Source organism: Nicotiana tabacum, chromosome 15, assembly GCF_000715075.1.
Source record: "Nicotiana tabacum cultivar K326 chromosome 15, ASM71507v2, whole genome shotgun sequence".
NCBI classification, from domain to species: domain Eukaryota; kingdom Viridiplantae; phylum Streptophyta; class Magnoliopsida; order Solanales; family Solanaceae; genus Nicotiana; species Nicotiana tabacum.
Window position 1 is genome coordinate 45,386,096 of NC_134094.1, and position 13,613 is coordinate 45,399,708.

A 13,613-nucleotide genomic window follows, 5' to 3' on the forward strand; every position below is an offset into this window, starting at 1 on the left:
TGTGTGAATTAAGAGTATGTATGTATTTTCATGGTGGAATTTAGAATGTTACAGTGCTTGGGACATTGTGATGGCTTGAGAAAATGACATAAAATTTGTTTTGAAAAAGAACGACGGGTTTAAAAGAAAGTACACTAATAAGGTATAGTTGGGTATGAAAAGTACGTATGAGTGTTTGAATTAAGAGTATGTATGTATTTTCATGGTTAAATTTGGGATGTTACAATAGTTAGGACGTAATTGTGGCTTCAAAAAAGACTCAAATATACTAGTGAACTTAATAAAAAGACTCAAATATGCCACTCGTAAAGGGGGCATGAGAGGGTAGGGGACTGGTAAGTGATGAAGGGTTTAGATGATGCCCCGTGGCAAAATCCGGTAGTAGTTGGATTCCGTTAGTGAAAACTAGGATATATGAGCCAATAGTGTAACATTAGTAGGATGAATATATTCAACTCTTAACGGATGACATAAATAGGCTCTTTCTTAAAATTCGATGGCATATCTGAACCTTTTCCATATTACAAAAGAACCATTGTAATGAAATTTTTTATTTTAAGAACCATTCTAGATATAACGTATAGTGTAAATGGGCTATATAGGTTTGGACCAACGTAGTCGACAGCCGTTAGAACACTAACAGTACATAACGCATACCATATATGTGCATTATGCAAATATAGGTGTAGGTTATGCAAATACGTTAGAACTCTGGATAACTTGTATTTAAATCAAATTGATCCCATAGTGATTGCACCTTATTTTTTATCTCGATGGAACATATACTCTACGATATTGAAGAGCTGCTACAAAATTTTACGTTAGAATAAATTAATCATATACTAGGTTTTTGCTAAAAAATATTCCTCACAAAAATCATTATTGTTGGGTTGCTATACTCTGCCACCCTTTTAGGCTCCATTTCCCCTTATCTTTTTGTGTTTGAAATTAAATTATATATGCTTATAATATGAATAATATTTACATTATTTGTTGTAATTAATCTGCTATAGAATGTTCATTTACATATGTTCAAAGTTATCAACTTATCGTATCTTATGTAATCTTGTTTGATTGTGTAGAAAAATTGGGTCCAGCCATAAGGGATGCTTTAAGGCCCAATAGGGTTATTTTTTAACTCTAATACTCCCTATATAAGTATACTTACTATGTACAATAAAACAACTCTTAGCAGTATTTTTCCATGCTCTCTTCTCCCAAATCAGACGAGGGGTTTAAATTGTGATACACAGGTTGCTCCGTCACAACGTGACAACCATCACCGACCAGCGATTCCAGCCGCGGTTCGTCCGTCTTCTACTTCCGCTTCACGAAGAACAAGTAAATTCTCGTTTTATGATTTACGCGCTAATCTAATTAGTTTATCGCGTTACTCTTCATTGGTATCAGAGCCATATAATAGTTTTCTGGTCTGAAAAATATATTAGAATAGTTCTATTACTCTATGTAAATATAGAACTATGTGTATATTTTTTTTTTGAATGAATAATCTGCCATGCAATTGGGAATGATAAAACAGTTTGCTATATACCGTGGTATCTAGAATTATGTGTTTATTCATATCAAATTTTCTATGCAATTGGAACTAGTTAATCAGTTTAACTTTTGAATGATTTTTTTAATTTAATCTGAAATCGATTTTCAGAATCTGATTAAAAGAAATCAGTGTCCATTAAGTTTTATGAATTTCTGTATGTAATTGAAATTGTATATCAATATTCAATACTGACTTGAAATAATCTGGGATTTTATTGAAGAACCTTTTATTTCTGAAACTGATCAGAAATACCACAAAAAAAAAAGGAATCAATTTTTTTTTAATAATTTTCTCGATCATCAAACCCGCTTCCCACGCCGCCTGAGATCCACCGGCTCAGCTGGTGGAGGTCGTCTAAGAAACGACCAGTAAACTCCCTTATTTTAAGCCATAGAGAGGAAGAGCTTTAGAGAGCCATGGCTTCTTTTTTCTCTCTTCTCTGAAATTTATATATATGTATATAATTTTAAAAAAAATGGGGGCGAAGCTTGGTGCTCCAATGGGGCAGTGGCAAAAAGAAAAGAGGAAAGAGAGAGATTAGGGTTTTTCTCCAACCTCTGAAATTTGAAAGATTGAAAAATGAAAAAGAAAAAAAAGGGAAGAAAATATGGAGGGTTGCTGGCGGATGTCCCCTAAAGAAGAAGAAAAAGAGAGATTAGGTTTCTCTTTTTTAAAATGCAAAGATGCCTCGTATTTAAAAAAAAAATATTTTTTTGTTGGAAATTAGGTTTTAGAAGCTGATGGGCTTCTTTCTCTATAGTGTGGCATATTTTAAGAAAATTGGGCTAAAGGCCCACTCAAAATTGGCTTGTAATGTTTTTTATTGCACTTTTAAGAAATTGGGCTTTACTTTAAAAATTTGCAGCACTCAATTGTCTTGTTGTTCTATTTGGACTTATGGCCTATTTTAAATACTTTAGACAATAATTGTTTTGGGCTCACAACCTAAATTAAAAATTACATAAGCTTCTTTTTTGATTAATTCCAAATTTCAAAAATTAGTCTTATTGACTTAATTTTCGGAATATAAATTTAGTATTTATATTCTTTATGAAAAATATAATTATATTATTATCCCAATTGCTTGAAATGTTAATTAGTTTAACATTAAATTTATTTATTAATTTTTTTAACTGCTTGAAATATTAATTTGTTAAAGAATGAGTACTGCTTCGAAAAATATTGTTGTTGAGCTCAACAAAGGGTTGAAGCTCAATGGTGACAACTATGAAACCTGAAGCTTGAAAGTCTAGTATGTGCTAGAGGAGCAAGAGGCTCTACAGGTCATTAACAATGTCATGAATGAGCCTGAGGAAGGTAACACTGTTCAGCATAGGCGTGAGCGTGAAGCCTATAACAGTTGGAAGAAAACGAACTCCATTGCTCACATTACGTTGTTGAGCAACTTGGATGATGTCATCCTAAGGGAGTATAAGGATCACCAAAGAGCTATGGATCTTTGAAATGCTTTGAGGAAAAGGTTTGGTACTTGTTCCACTGCAAGGCTGCGATCCTTAACGATCAAACTTGATTCATATAAGAAACGACCAGAACATTCAATGAAAACACAACTGAGGCAAATGACAAATATGATCGGGGAGTTGAAAGATGTTGGTCATCTGTTGACTGATGAATAACAAATCCAAGCTGTCATACGTTCTTTACCTAGTTTTTGGAATCATATAAAAATGTATTTGACCCATAATGAGCGAATCACAACTCTAAAAGATGTCCGGAGGCATCTTGAGTTAGAGGAAGAATAACTTGAGGTTGCAAAGCCAATAGCTGAATTGCACATGACAACAACCTCCAAAACTAAGAGTGATTCAAAGAAAGGAATTGGGGAAAGAAGAGAGGGCCACCTCACACTACAAAAAAAATAGTGTTTAGCGACGGCCGTATTCCGTCGCTAAACGACTATTTTCCGTCACTACAGTTGTTTAGCGACGGATTAGCGACGAATTCAAGTTTATCTCTAAAATGCTCGTAGCTAGGCTCATAGCGACGAAAAATACCAAACCGTCACAGAATTAGCAATGGATGAGCGGTGGAATATATCTGTAGCAAAGTTTAGCGATGGAAATAACCGTCGCTATATTACTTGTTTCTGTCGCTATTTTGACGACTTTTGTCTCTATAATAGATAACAAAATTCGTCGTTTCTTCTTAGTAGCGATGAAATCGTCCATCGCTAGTCGTGTTATAGCTAGTTCTCCCTGCTTTTTGCAACAAAAATCTTTTGTCGCCAATTCGTCGCAAGATTTAATTTTACACGATAATTTTAGCTACGGAAAGTATCCGTCGCTAATTTATTTTTAACATATTGCTAATTTTTTAAAATTCTTTTTATTTATTATTTTAAATGTACTCTGTTCAAGCATATTACGTAAAAGCTATTAAATACACTTAATAAAAAGTCACTGATATTAATATAAATTAACAATATATTCAACAAGGTCCAAAATATATAGCATAATGCATATAACGGTATCGTTAAGTACAAAAAATTCACAAGGACCAACAATAAAGTCCAAACAAAATAGGCTAACTATGCGAGGCTGGAGAGTTACGGTCATCATCTCAATGCATGAACCTCTTCAATGTTAGCAACAGTAGAAGATGTAGGAACTGTAGGTGCCACATCTAATGGGTGGTTGGTAAGATCAATATTTGGCTTATGCGAGGGTAAGGAAACTAATTTGCGTACCCGCTCAATAATTACAGGAACTATATGATATGTCAGTGCATGAATCAATCGCATCACTAACTCATCCAGATTCTCTGTCGGTGTTGATTGAGCATTTGGAGGTGTTGCTGTGATGTAGCATCAGATCCAAAAGAGTCATGAAGATTTGGCCCGTAGTAGCATTTTGCTTGAGATCCAAGACCATATACTCTTCTTTTCTTTTCTCCTCCCGCGGATTGATAATATGCTTTATACTGATCACTATCAGATTGAGTATGTGTTTGTTGTTATAATATCTCCTGATATTTTTCCTGTAGAAGAGTTAATAATTAGTGAAATAAAAAGACTAAATAATATTGAGCATTCAATTTACAAAATAAAAAAATATATGAAAGTAAAGTCAATAAAATTATTTAAAAAACTATCTTACATGTACGATTCGGGATTTCTCAGCAACAAAAGATTTTCCATCATTACCACGTGTATGGACGTGCAAATGCAACTCAATTGGTGTTGGATCTCGATCCTTTTTAACAGCCTTTACAAAAGTTATCCAATTAAGAAGATAGACCTTAAGACTGTCAAGAATCAAGTTCTGTTATCAATTTTGTCTTTATATAACTAATATAGTAGTTGTCAAGTTAAACTAAACTTCCATTTCTTTGTTGCTAGTTTTGGCAAGGGGAAGCAGCAAACTTAAGGCAACAACTGAATTACTTGCAAGAAAGCCACAGGTAAATCGATGAGATATGGTAGCGCATTTATAGCCATTGAGTACCTTAGTATTGCAGCCACTGTTGATACATGCTTTTACAGCAAAAAACCTTTTCATATGAATGCAGACCGACTAGAGAACATAGGACATGACACAGAAAAGTTTGGGATCCTAATCAATTAAGTTACTAAAGACATGAATATATGGCCCAACTATTGTACTTATATCTACACTCAAGCTAGAAACAGAGCAAATCAGCATCCAGAAGTGTTTGCATACACTATCATCGATAATTTTCTCTAGGGGCCCAAATCTAGTTTATGGATCACCAAAAGTTTCCACGAAAAGGGACTAGCAATCATATCTACTTCATGATAAAATAATTCAAGAAACATAAGCACTTGTAATATATTATCATTCAACCTGAAAGTTGGTAAGAAATTGCGAAATACCACATTACATGGACCACAACTCAACGAAACTGATTGTTTTGACAGTAAACTGAGCTCATTCATAGCCCGTAAGATAGCCATGCAATGTAGATTTCAAAGAGGAGCATTAGTTTTAGGAGCTTATTCTTTGTCCTTAATTTGACATCCTTCTTGCAGACCATTCTTCCTATATATATTTAGCCTGATTAACAGGCTTCAGTGAGTTGATTTTTCACTACTGGACAGTACTCCAGATCTTGCATACTTGCGATTAACAATCAGAACAATGCTTGAGGGGAGCAATAGATTACTCATTTAAAACTTACTGGTTCTTTGATGGAAAATGTGGGCTTCTACTGGTTCTTTGATGGAAAATAGAGCAGGCAGCAGGAATGGAGCAGGCGGACTTTTAAACCTACTAAAGAAATTTCCAAGATTAAACCTACTGGTCATAGAGTTTTAAACCTACTGGTCATAGAGTTTCAAATTTCACAAGTGAAAGTTGAGGATATTGTCATGGAACTATCTATACCTATGGAATTTAAAACTCTATTTTTCAATTAGAAGACTGAAAAGTGGTTATTTATGAATTTTATCCCATTTGCCACCATTTAAATGTCCATTCCTCCTGTCAGTTTTTAAGCATTTTCTTATTCTCCACATGGAACTTTTGACAAGTTAGATCTGAGAATTTTCTTTTAATCTTTTAATGGAATCAGTTAAACTTACTACTTTTAACATGACACCAACAGCTATTAGAAATAACTATTAGAAACCAGTGGCAACAAGTTCAAAGTAGGACAATTTCAGCTATCAATTTACTCCATAACTATCCCAAAAATAGTTGCAAACTTCAATAATTAAACCAATCAGTTTTCCCAGAACATGATTTGATTTCAATACTTCAAAACTGGTTTTCAATCAGTCTCTAGTGATTCAAACTCAAATCAGCTAACTCCAATCAATTTCACAACAGCTATCAACAAGGAATAAACTTGGACACTTAAAACAGTGTAAGAACTGAAGGATAGGATTGACATTTTTTCTGAAAATGAGCTTCAAATCGATCTCTGAAGCAGCAACTCATACAACCTTAAACAATAACAGTATGACTCGACATTATTTCTAATTCTCGAACCTCAATCAGTAGTAACAAAGATGAGACTCAGTTCAATTCAAACTCAATCAAACAGTCTCAATTTATAAGAAAAATACAAGTCCTACTAATGCACAAAAGTTCAATAAACATAACTCAAAGGCAGAATATTAAAAATAGAACAAGAGACAATCCGCATCTCACAACTTCAGGTAACCTACTTAAATGAGATTCAGATTCGAATTAGAGCAAACATAAATGAGATTTTCAGATATTTTATATACACTTACAAGTCTCTTGCGATGCTCCCCAACACTGATAGAGCCACCTGTGTGAGTCCCAGTGGCAACTCCGCTCCCAGCACAATGATTTTTTGTATTTATTTCTGACTTTTCAACATACTTAGGATCTTTCCAAAGTCTCAACCAACTTTGCCACACATTATTTGGAATAGAGTCCGGTTGCACCCCATTTGATTTTAGTTTTCTAACAAAATCACTGTATCTTTTTGCTGCCCTACGCTCCCATTGGATCCGCACTGCACTATCAATTGAAGAATCCTAGTAGAATACCTTTTGAAATAATTTTATAAAGTAATAACATTAACAAGTTACATATAAAAGTTAATATACTTTCTAAATCCAATTGTGATGGATTATACCTTGAATTCTCCAAAATAATTTTTTTTTTATCTCATCTGAGACGCTTTTCCAGTTGAATCCATTAGGATCAAGTTCATGCTTGAAAGACTTAGTTATACACTCAGAGCATTCATATGAAGGCTCTAACCTGAACAAATTAGAAGATATTATTTAAAGGCATACCATATATCAATAAAAATATACCAAAAGTAATAGTACAAGTATGTACTAACCCAGCAGGAGAAATAGTAAGAAGCGTCTGTGGCCCGGGGGTACTGCTACACTCAGTTTCGCCTATTATGTTGCTTTGAGAAAATGTACCCTCGCCTATTATGTTGCTCTGATTAGGGGTATTTGGAGATGGTTCTGAATTAATAGTTGGGGTACTACCATGGCTTGATGTTTGAATAGGTGACGTACTACTGGGACCTAATGTTTGAACTTGATTGATGTGAACTGGTCCACCTGAGGAACTCGTACCACCTTGTTGATGACTAATTATGGGAATGGGAACAATAGGCATATTTTCATGAGTAGAAAAATTACCCCTAACTGATGATTTACCTACACGGCCTGCGCTACCTCGACCTCTACCTCGAGGCATATCTACAAAATAAATAAATAAAAGAAGGATATGAAACAATGCATATCTAAATAACATATGGCATATGAAGCTTCAAAATAAAATATTCTGCTAAAGACAATATCAGAAAGACACTATTAAATTGACACAAAGAGACATAACACAATACAAAAAATACCTGCACTATCCAATGCTTGAACTACTCACTAAATTGTTGAATTTGATAACTTCTTTAGGCCAAAATACAACGATATTGGCTCTAATTAATTCTGAATTTAGACAGATTAATCAGGTAACACTATTAAGTTGTTAATAAACATTATTCTACTGCTATAAAAAAAGAGTGTAATGTAAAAAGAGGCACAACACAACATAAGCTAGAAGAGTACTATACCATTTAGATTACTACAAACGTGGATTCGGTTTGATTCTCTATAGATTATACTATAAAATAGATACATGACTTATAACATACCACATAGATTACTAGAAAAACAAAACTCAACAAAAATATAGTAGTGCATTTTTATCAACACACTAGTCATCATCTGTTTCTTCTTCAAACTCTTCCTCATCATCCTCCTCATTTTCATCCTCAGTTTCATACTCGTCTTTTGAAGATTCTTCTTCAAACTCTTGACACTCTATCAATAATCCATCATCAATGGGTTCAACCATTTCAATTACATCGCCATTTGGATCATGTAAGATTATATTCTCATCCGTGGTGAAATTAATATCTATCAAATGGACTTTAACTTCTTCAACTTGGAATGGAAGATTCGGTTCTGGAGTTGATGTTATTGCCTCATCAGAAAGTTCAATAATATCCAGAGGTTTAACTTTCAAAATAGCTACCCAATCAGCATTGTTCTTTTTTGTGCTAGGATAAGGCACATAACACACTTGAGTTGCTTGCATCGCAAGAATAAAAGGTTCGTACTTTCTAAAACGACGACGATGGTTCACATCGACTAATTTGTATTGATTATGCTCCTTGACACCAACATTCACAGTTGGATCAAACCATTCACACTTGAATAACACAGTTTGCTTTAAAGGTTATTCACGGTATTTCACTTGTATAATCTCTTGTATCCGTCCATAATAGTCACCAACATTTGGATTCGAGATACAAAATCCACTATTAATTGTTGATCTTGCACTACCACTACATTCCGTGTGAAATTTATTTCCATTAACAAAATACACCGGATAACATTTTGCGCTTATTAATGGTCCATGAGCAAGACTACGCAAGAATTGGTTCTCAATGTGGTTGCATCGAATCTATTTCAAAATAATTATAAGACTTAGTTAAATATAGCAAGCCAATTCAAGTACATAATTGCTTAAACGATAATGATTTTTATAGTCTTACATATTCCTTGAACCATATAGTAAAACACGTTTCGAGACTCTCATTTATTTGATCCTGAGATAGATTGGGGAATTCTTCTTGTAACCGTTGTATGTACATACTTCATTGAAACAAAATAAGTTAAATATAGACTCAAAATATATGGATATATTTATTATTATTAAAAATTGATACCTTACAAACGGCTCAACCTCTACACAATTTAGTAGAATATAAGTTTGGGCTGCCTTGATTTATTCGAGGGACAAACTTCTCTTTTTTCCTTCTCCCCATAGTCGGCCTGGATGGGTGAATATTGATAAATTTCCTTCAAGATCTTCCATCACACCACCATCATCATTACGGGCCACATTATGATTACGTGTCATGACATGAGGTTTAAAATAATGAAAAAATAATTGTATTGATTCCATCATCAAGTATGCTTCACAAATTGAACCCTCGACATAGCTTTATTTTTTTAATCATTTTTTAAGAGTTCGAAGGTACCTATACAAGTAAATGGATAGACCATTAAATTCATAAAGTCATGTGTAACATAATTGTCATAATAAGAGCATAAAAAGTTTATAACCTCTCAAAAGGATACATCCATCTATATTGTATAGGTCCAGCAATCCTTGATTCATATGGCAGGTGTACATGCACATGTTCCATTGAGTTAAAGAATCCAGGAGGAAATATACGCTCTAACTTACACAAGATCTGTGGGATGTCTGCCTCTAATCTCTCCATGTCCACCACTCGAAGAACAGTCGAGGTGAGATCCTTAAAAAATAAGCTCAATTCCGTAAGTGCTTGCCACACGTTACTAGGAAGTAGCTCACAAAAGTTGCATGAACACATGTCAATCATAACTTTTCATACCAAATAATTTATACTTGTCTGTGTCTAGGCATCGACTCAAATTCGAAACATACCCATCTGGAAACTTCACATTTTCCAACCAATTGAACAAGACAATTTTTTGATTCTTCTCTATTGTATATGTAGCTTTGGGATAGCTTCCATCAATAGGATTCTTTGCCAATTGCGGTCGATCGCAATAGTTTACCATATCTTCACGTGCCTTTGGATTGTCTTTTGTTTTGCCATCAACATTAAGAACTATGTTAAATACATTATCAAAGACATTCTTTTCAATATGCATGACATCGAGATTATGTCGGATCATGTTAAAGCTCCAATAAGGCAAATCCCAAAAGATGCTTCTCTTTTTCCATCCACAAGACCTAGAAATTCTCCCATTAACTTCTTGTGCATCTAGCTCAGCTACTTTCCTCAGTCCCAACTCACAAATTTGGTTCAAGATTTCCTCTCCAGTTCTAAGGGGTAGTGGTAGCCTTATGATAGTATGACCTTTACGAAAGTATTTACGATCTCTCCTAAACGAATGATTTTGGTCAAGAAACATTCTATGACTATCAAACCAAGTTATTTTCCCACCATGACGTAATCTAAAGGATTTTGCTTCCTCAATACAATACGGACATGCTAAGTTACCGGCAGTACTCCATCTCGATAACATAGAATGTGCTGGAAAGTCATTGATTGTCCACATCAAAGCGGCCCTTAATTGAATTTTTTTTTTTGAGATGTCAAATGCTTCTACACCCGTCTCCCACAACAAGGTCAATTCCTTTATTAAAGGTTGTAGATAAACATCAATTTTTGTTTAGGGTTGTTTGGCCTTGGAACAATGACAGTTAAGAACATGTACGCCTCTTTCATATACATCCCTGGAGGCAAATTGTATGGAGTGACAATCGCTGGCCATGAAGAGTATTTCCTCCCTGAATGACCAAAGGGCTGAAAACCATCAGTACATAATCCCAACCTCATATTTCTTGGTTCAACAGCAAAAAAAAGGATGAGTTTCGTTGAAGTGCTTCCAAGCCTTAGAGTCTGATGGATGACGCATTACGCCCTCCTCTTGTATGTGCTTATGATGCCATCTCATATTAGCGGCTGTAGCATGAGATGCATATAATCTCCGCAATCTAGGAATCAAAGGAAAATAATATATTTTTTTGTAAGGGATTAATTTCCTCTTACAAGAACCGACACGGCGTTTGTACCTCTGGTGGCCACAAAACTTGCAAGATGTGAGGTCCTCATCTTCACCCCAATACATCATACATCCAGAATTACAACAATCAATCTTTTCAACTGGAAAACCCAAGCTACGCACTAGCTTCTTGGTCTCATAATAGTTATCAAGCATTGTGTTATCTTCTGGTAAAGCCTCTTTCAACAATTGCATCATTTGTTTAAAACCTCTTTGTGATAAAGTATTCTCCATTTTAATATTTAGCATCCTGGAAACTACTGCGAGTTGAGAGAGGGAAGAACAGGGTATAATTTTGTATTAGCGACTGTAGCAAATCATAAACCTTTGGCACTCAAGATTTGGCTCCTTCTCCATTGAAAGATTAGGCTCCTCATCCATTGAAGGATTAGGCTCCGCCTCCATTGAAGGTTCATAAGAATGAGACGACTCAGGTTCAATATTATTATAAGACTGCCAGCTCAAACCATGGCCAAAATTGGGTACAACTGCATCCAAGACCATTTGTCGATATGGATTCTCATATCCCGATTCAGGTTGAGCGCCACCATGCAAATCACCACTAGAAGACATCTCACCAGTCACATTTTTTTCTCTTTGATACTTCCAAAGAAAATTGTTCTCAACAAATCCATATTGATAAAGGTGCAATTTAACAGTTTCAACATCTATGTATTTAATGTTGTGATATTTTTTACATGGACATCTAACATTGTCACCACTCATGCGATTGCCCTGAGAACAAGCAAACTGGAGAAACTTGTTCACACCAGTTATGAAACTTGAATTAATACCCCTTCGGCCATCCAACCTTTTGTACATCCAATCACGCTCTAAATTGTCCATGTTCCTATTTAATATTAAAATAAACAAGACCTTAGAGTTCTTTATTTAATAAGATATCAGAATGCTTTCTAAAATGAATAACAAGTTGACATCAGAATGCCTTCTTTTCTGGAAAAATCCTACTTTAGAAAATTAACAGTGGAAAGTTAAAATGGAAAAATAACCAAAAACCAAGAACAAGTTCTAATTCATTTCCAGTGAACTTTAGAAAGAAAGCAACTCACATAGCTAGTACTCGTTGTAGAAATACTGTCGAGATAGCCAACAAAGAACTTCAAAGTGCGAATCTATCACATCCACTGAAAAATCTTGAAGGAAGAACCAAAAAAACTGCATTCAATCTCATCATGTTTATTAGATAAAGTATATTAATTTCAGATACAAAATCAAACTTGAAAGAGTTCACTTTATATTGTATATCGTACAGTCTAGGACTAGGGGGAATGTTACATAGTCTTTCCTTTACCTTTTTCTAAAGAGTGTTTTCACGACACCTATACATTACCAAAAGAGTAATCTACCATTTCGCCCAGATCTGCCCTCAAAATTATACAAAAACTATACAAAGAAAAATGAAAGATTGCAACGGAGGCTGGGGCGACGAAAGAAAAGTTAAAATTAACAATGTTAATGAAAAATGTAACAGCTTATACAGGTTTTACCTAAATGGATGCAAAGAAGTCAATTTTGGAGGAACCTATTCACCTTACAAATACAATCATACTCAGTCTAAACTATGGAACATAGATATACTCAACATGCATCTATTTATCTATTTATATATGTGCATTTTCAACTCAGATACATTTAATGACATGGATGTACAAAATTCAGTAAGAAAAACTATCCAAAGAACAGTAAAACTACGGGATACTCGTAATTTTCCATTGCCAACACACAAGTGGAATAAACAAAGAATAAAATGAGGGAAAAAACAATAACAAAGAGTAGAGAAAATCTGGAATAAAGATGGAGAAACTTTGAAAAGAAAACACCAAAATAAAGCAAAGTAAACGAATTTAGAGGAAGAGAGAGATAGAAGCACAAGACAGGATGAACATGATTCTCGCCCAGATCTACAAGACAGGAATAAAATCACAAAGAAGCTTACCATATCAAGGACATACAATCCCTAAAATCAACGCATCAGTCAAACAAAAGTTACAATCCCTACCCTTTCGTCTAAGAATCTTGCGGAGCAGCAAACACACGACTTCGAATATCAGAATTCTGCAGCAAATATTTTGCAATTTCGAAAGCTTTCTTTTATTTTTCAGACATTAACCCTAGATTCATGCCCAAATTTTTGTATTTGAATAAAAAAACACACATTGTTGAAGAGGAGTGAAAGTGGGAGTCTATAGAGAGGAGAGAAAGTGGACGTGTTTGTGCCCTAATAGTTGGAATGTCTTTAAACTAGGGTAATTTTATTTTTAGGACAAAAGTTTTAGCAACGGAAATAGCGACGGACCTAATTTCTGTCGCTAATAATAACTAATGAAATTTTATTTTAAGAAAACTAGTGACAAAATCTTATATCGCAACTAACTTTGGAATGTCTTGATAAGTAAAATGAATGCATCGACGGATTTTTTGACGTTGAATCCA

At 34.5% G+C, this 13,613-nt stretch overlaps 1 pseudogene; it reads right to left on the reverse strand.

The window, feature by feature from the left end:
* Window positions 1-3,968: 3,968 nt before the first annotated feature.
* Window positions 3,969-13,412, reverse strand: LOC107801832 (uncharacterized; annotated as a pseudogene).
* Window positions 13,413-13,613: the final 201 nt, after the last annotated feature.